This window comes from Lathyrus oleraceus, chromosome 7 (genome assembly GCF_024323335.1).
Source record: "Lathyrus oleraceus cultivar Zhongwan6 chromosome 7, CAAS_Psat_ZW6_1.0, whole genome shotgun sequence".
Classification (NCBI taxonomy): domain Eukaryota; kingdom Viridiplantae; phylum Streptophyta; class Magnoliopsida; order Fabales; family Fabaceae; genus Lathyrus; species Lathyrus oleraceus.
In genome coordinates, this window is record NC_066585.1 from 373,012,313 (window position 1) to 373,019,271 (window position 6,959).

Sequence of the window (6,959 nt, forward strand, 5' to 3'; positions counted from 1 at the left end):
CATTGAATTTTCAAATATTTTCTTAATCAAATTTGTAAATGAGTTTAATCATATTGACTTTAATTTCAAAAGACAAAAAGAACTAACAATCTCATCTAATCCTTTTGGCCATTATGTTACCTTATCTTTTGTTTAGATATAATTCTCCCATTTCCATGATATTTGAGTATAAGTCTTTTGATTTATTATGGGTTAGTGGCACACTTGTTGATTGAATCCAAGTTGGAGCCATCCCTCTTAAAGGTTATAAATCATTCATTATCGATGGATGTTTGGTCGAGTATTCTCCCTTTGATAACAAAATATCTTTAAGCCTTTGTTAAAATCAATCCACCCATTTCTTTGAAATTTTTACCACGAACTACGAGGTTTTTACCCTCATTTTTATGTTGGTACGTAGACATAAGACCGAAGGTATTGTCAAACATAAAAATATAATTAATAAATTCTTTTCTCATCCCCTCATTCTTTTATAACAAATATTATTTTCAACTAAAACACTTGCACACAAAAAAAGGCTCCGTAGGAGTACCTAGGACACTTTGGGTACTAATACCTTCCCTCTGTGTAACCAACCCCCTTACTTGTAATCTATGAAGTTTTGTTAGTTTTGATTTGAAAACTTCTTATCTTTGGGTTTTGTTCGTACTTTTCCCTTTTCCTTTGGAAACAATAAAAGCGCGGTGGCGACTTTGTTTTTATTGACGTTGAGCTAACCAATAGCTCAATAGTCATGAATTTACCGCTACATAAAGAAAGTGGAGACACTCCTACGGAGTAGTCCTCAGTGGCTTTAGCCTCTCTTTTTTTGTGTATATTAGTATATTCGATGTTTGTATGTATATATTGTTGTGTGATACTTTCTGTATGCGCTTGGTGACTTATGTATGGTGAGATAAGTTCTAACCCGGACTTGAGTGCAATTTAAGATATGAGGGTGGTATGGTCATGTTGGCTTTGAAGGAGTAGTCCTGAAAGAGTTGACATGAGATCCCCCGCTCATTGGAGATGTCTTTGGAGTTACTGATGTCACACGAGTAAGTCGTGGATATGCATTACTTTCTCTAATTTGGGGGTCCGAGAAGCTGAGGACCGTATAACATTTAACCCAACTTGGCATATTTAGGACGTAGTATGGAGACTGTTCAAGTGTAGACTTGACAATAGTTGTTACACGATACTACACTCAACCCAGTTTCTCTTGAGAATACTATGGGTTGATGAGTCAGTCATCCTAACTAGGGGTGGAAAAACGGGTTCGGTCCGCTGGCCATGCCCGTTTTTCCCGGACTTTTGTGCGGGGCGGGCCAAGGATTTATGCCCTCACCCTCAAATGTGTCCACCCCGCCCCGCCGCGTCTTTTTCGTGGGCTTTTGCAGGCACGTGTATTTACATAAATTTTTACATTTTTAGGCTTAAAATGTGCAGTGCCCGCTGGCTTTCCCCGCCCCGCCCTCACTTTTTTGCGGGGCGGTTCTAAGTTTTAAGCCCGCATCCTCAACTATGACCGCCCCGCCCTGCCCCATTTTTTTGCGGACTTTTGCGGGGCGGGCCTTAACGGGGCGGGCATGCCCGTTTTCCACCCCTAATCCTAACCTATAGTATCCGATAGATGGCATTACGACTCTGGGAACTTTTTAGAACATGATCGCCAGGTTTTTATCCTTATTACACTCCTTTGAGATGGTTCTTAACCCGAATCTTTGCTCATGACTCGCAACAAACTCGTTGAATCTTGGTTTATCCGATCAGTCACGTCAATAATAATGGAACTTGGGTGTTGATAAAGGTGAAAAACATAAATACACCAAAATGGATGAGTGATCTTGATGATGACTTGATTCATCCCTTGACCTTTGTTTGTGTTTGTGTTGTGTGTGATTATTGCATTCATGCATACATGCGCATCATAGCATTCATTACAAAAAATAAATTTCAAGGAAACTAAGGTCTATTTGCAAATATTTTCAGATCATGTATTGTGGACGAAGGAACACTAAGAAGTACAGTTTTAGATGTCCCAACTTGAAAGAGTTAAGGAAGTTATCACCCTTTATAGTTGATCCCTTGGATTTCAAGCAACGTTATGGGAGGCTTCTATCTGTATTGTCTACTGATATGGTTAAAGGCCTTTTGAGTGTCTTGGTGCAGTTTTATGACCCTCTCTATCGATGCTTCACTTTTCCTGATTATCAGCTTGTTCCCATGTTAGAGCAGTATGCTCATCTCTTGGGTATGCTCATGTATAACAAGGTACCTTTCAGTGGATAGGAGGAGATTCCAAGATCTCAAGTCATAGTTGAAGCTCTTAGTTTGAAGAAATCTGAGATAAATGCTAATATGATGAAAGAAGGAGGGATTCTAGGGTTAACTTCTGAGTTTCTCATTGGTAGAGATACTATTTTTGCTCAAGTTGGTAAAATGGACTCTTTTGAAGCCATCTTTGTCTTGCTTATCTATTGTTTGGCATTGTTCCCTAACATTAACAATTTTGTTGATGTTAACGCCATTAGAATATTCTTGATTGGGAATCTTGTTCTGACTTTGTTGGGTGACATGTATTTCTCTTTGCATTTGAGGAATTCTAAGGGTGGTGGAACAGTTGTGTAATGTGTTCGTCTTCTGTTCAAGTGGTTTATTTCACACTTGCCTCAGACACCTGCTTTTTTGGAGAACAAGCAATGTCTATGGTGGTCTCAGATACTTATGTATCTCACTAATGATGATATTGTTTGGTATGATTCTGCTTTGGATAGCTTGGATATTATTGATAGTTATGGTGAGTTCTCCAATGTGTCTATCATTGGTATACAAGGAGGAATCAACTACAACCCTGCTTTAGCTCGTCGTCAGCTTGGGTTCCCCTTGAGAGATAAACCTAATAACGTTCAGTTAGAAGGATTTTTCTATCAGGAGGGTAATGATCCTCAAAATCTAAAGAGTAGAATGGTGCGTGCTTGATACAATGTCCATAGGAAGGGTAGAGCCGAGCCTGGTCCATGCAATAATGTAGCTTTTGAAGCTTACATTACTTGGGTGAAGAAGAGAACTTTGGAGCTCAAGATGTCGTACGTTTGTGAGAGACCTATGTCTATGGTTATGGTTGAGCCATCAACTATCCCTAACCAAGATGTAGAGGAGTTGGAAGACGCATTTACCAAGATGAAGCAAGAAAGATACCTTTGGGAGGAGCGGTTCCATGCTTTGAACCGAAAGCATGTGGAGTTGCAACTTGAGCTGAAATACAAGGATGCACTCGTTGAAGTTCTTGAAGAGTGTAGAGTGAAGAGAGAGAAAGAGATAGCCAAGGGATTTATTTTCCTCTAGTATGCCTCAGCCTTCCGATGCTTGGAAGAAGATTGTTGATCGACTCGTCCTCGAGAAGGCTCATATGCAAACATCTTTTAAGTCATAGATTAGACGCATCCGAAGGAAGTATTCACCCTTGGCTAGTTGAGTTACTAGGGATCCTTAGGATGATATTTTCCTTTTCTCTTGTATTTATACCTTTTGGTTTCTAAAATTGTACTCAGTGTAATCCTTCTAAATCTATATGAATAAAAGGAGATTTTTATGATCAAAATATTATTATTATTGATTATTATTTAAAATATTTGCAAATAAGACTTTGTATGTTCCTTGGAATTAAAAACAATCAAAAACATTGCATTACATGCATCATTTGCACAATAGGTCTCTTGAGTTCCAGCCTTCTGCCATGTGTCTTATGATTCTTCTTCTTTGTATCAGACAAGCTAACTCATCACTATAATACTCTAGGTAACTGCCAGAGAAGAATGAAGCATCTAGAACAAGAGAAACGAGAGCTTGTGGATGAGATTACCAGGCTCACTGCTTTGATGGAATCTGTGATTGCTGCTCAGAATCTACCATTTCCGCCTCCTGCAACTCCTCCTTATCAAAGGACCGTTATCTCTAAAGTTGTCTCTGCTCTAGTGCCTATTGTTGCTGCTAGCTAGTCGGTGCCAGACATGCCTGCCGGATTCCCATGGGGAATGCCTCCGAATTTTGTACCTGAGGGTTATGCTCCAACATTTACTTCTATGCCGATATCTAGCCCAGTCATGTCCATTCCTCCTCCTGTCGTGCATATGTTTCCCCGTGTTGAGGAAACCATATATAGCTTCGAGCTGTCTGAAGGCCCCGGTGTTTATGAAAATATAGATAAGATGAAAGATCAATTTCTTGAGCTGAGAAAGGAATTGAAGACCCTGAGGGGTAAAGATTTGTTTGATAAGAGTGTTGCTGAATTGTGCTTGGTGCCCAATGTCAAAATCCCTGTCAAGTTCAAGGTCCCAGACTTTGAAAAGTATAAGGGAAATACTTGCCCTCTGAGTCATCTTGTAATGTATGCTCGCAAGATGTCTAATCAGACAGACAATGATCAACTACTCATCCACTACTTACAAGACAGTTTAACTGGTGATGCACTTTGGTGGTATATGGGATTGGATAGTGCTATTGTTGGTACTTTTAATGAATTGGGTGAGGCTTTCATCAAGAAATATAGGAATAATGTTGATATGGCTTCTGATCGGGATCAATTGCAGTCAATGTGCCAGAAATATAAGGAGCCATTCAAGTAGTACGCCCAAAGATGGAGAGAGCTTGTTGCTCAAATTAGCCCACCCTAGGAGGAGAATGAGATGACAAAGATCTTTTTGAAGACCCTAAGTTCATTTTATTATGAACGCGTGATTTCTAGTGCTCCTAATGATATCACTGAGATGGTGAACATGGGGATGCGGTTGGAAGAAGGTGTCATAGAGGGACGGTTATCTAAAGATGAAGCATCTTCAAGCAAGAAATACGGTAGTTTCTCCAAAAAGAAGGAAGGAGAAACCAATGCAGTGTTTGTAGGGAGGCAGAGGAGGCCTCACGTGAGGAAGAATGCCAAATCTCGGCAGCATCATCATTAATTATCGTCAGTGATTCTGATAGTTACTAATAATTTAGCAAATCAATCAGTTCCCGTTTAGCAACAACATCAGCAACATCCGCAACAGCGTACTAACTACAACAACAACAATCATCATCCGAATTTTGAGAGGAAGAAAGTCACTTTTGACCCTATTCCAATGACTTATGCAAAATTATATCCTTCTTTGGTTGTCAAGAATTTGATTCAACCAAGAAATCCTCCACATACTCCTGAACCTTTGCCTGGTGGTCCAAGCCAAATCTTCACTGTGCCTTTCATTAAGGAGCTCCCGACCATGACATTGAGAATTGTTATCCTCTTAAGCATGAGGTCCATAAATTGATCAAGAGTGGTATGTTGTCTTTTGAGGACCGAGCACCTAATGTCAAAGAAAATTTGTTTCCCGCTTATGGAAATGCTTTTGTGAATATAGTAAATGGATGTCCTAGGAATTTCAGGGTTTTTGATGTTCTTCATATTCATCGGTCTTTGGTAGAAATCCATAGAACTCTGTGTTTGATCAGTGATTGTGAGCATGATCATGATGGATGTGTGATCTGCAATGTAACCCTCGAGGATGTGTGATTGTCAAGAGGGATATTCAGAAGTTGATGAATGGAGGGTTAATTCAGATCCAGCAGTCCATGTATATGGGCAATGGTGTGAATGTTATCGTACTAGTATTCAATACCCCCTAGTGGGTAGTTATCCAGTATGACAGCAACCAGATTGACAATAAATCGGTATCACCGTTGCTAATATGGTTAGTGGACCCCGTCCCGTATTCATCCGATAAAGTTGTGCCTTATATGTACAATGCTACTAACCCGTAATGGTCGTGTATTTGGTCCAGTATCCACGAAGGTTGTCGAAGACATTGTGATTGGTAAGAAGGAAAATGTTCCTTCAGTTGATCCTGTTAAGGTTCCAACTTGTCGATCTGGTGAACCCAACGGGTTAAAGATTAATGATGATGATGATGATGAGGTTATGAGATTAATCAAAAGAAGTGAGGTTAACATTATGGAGTAGCTGCTCCAACCGCCATCAAAGATTTTTGTGTTATCATTATTGATGAACTCCGAAGCGCACAAAGAAGCTTTGCAGAAAGTGTTGGAGCAAGCCTGTATAGAGCATGATATTATAGTGGATCAGTTTGATCACATTGTTTCCAACATCACTTCTTGTAATAATTTGAGATTTTATGGTGAAGAACTTCCTAAAGAAGGTAGAAATCACAATTTGGCACTCCATATTTCAATGAACTGCAAAGAGGATGCTATGTCCAATGTATTGGTTGATATTGGTTCATCATTGAATGTGTTACCCAAGTCAACTTTGGCAAGACTATTTTATCAAGGCGCCCCTATGGGGTTCAGTGGTGTGGTGGTGAAAGCGTTCGACAGTTCTCGAAAAACTGTAATTGGAGAGGTGGACCTTCTAGTCAAGATTGGTCTGAGTGAATTTCAGATTACTTTCCGAGTAATGGACATTCATCCGGCCTATAGCTATTTACTAGGAAGGCCATGGATTCATGAAGTCGATGTTGTGACGTATACTTTGCATAAGAAGATGAAATTTGGTAAGAACGAGAAGCTCGTCCTTGTTGGTGGAGAGAAAGCGCTTTTGGTGAGCCATCTATCATTCTTCACCTATGTGGAAGCTGAAGAAGAAGTTGGAACATCGTTCAAAGCTTTATCTATTGTTGATGAGACTCAGAAGACTAGGGCATCCATGTCTTCTCTAAAGGATGCAAAAAAGGTTATTCAGGCTAGTGGCATCGACAAGTGAGGCCGTGTTGTGGAAATAATTGAGAACAAAAATAGAGCTGGTAAGGGATTTCAGCAAGGGTCGTCCAACAGCATTGTCAAAGCTATGCCACAAGTTTTCTATGGTGAAGGGTTCATTCATGGAGATGAATAACACTCAGCTGCAGTTATTGAAGACGACGATGAAGACGAAGCTTGTGCCAACTTTGTGACACACAGACAGACTTGCAACAATTGGGTTGCTGTAG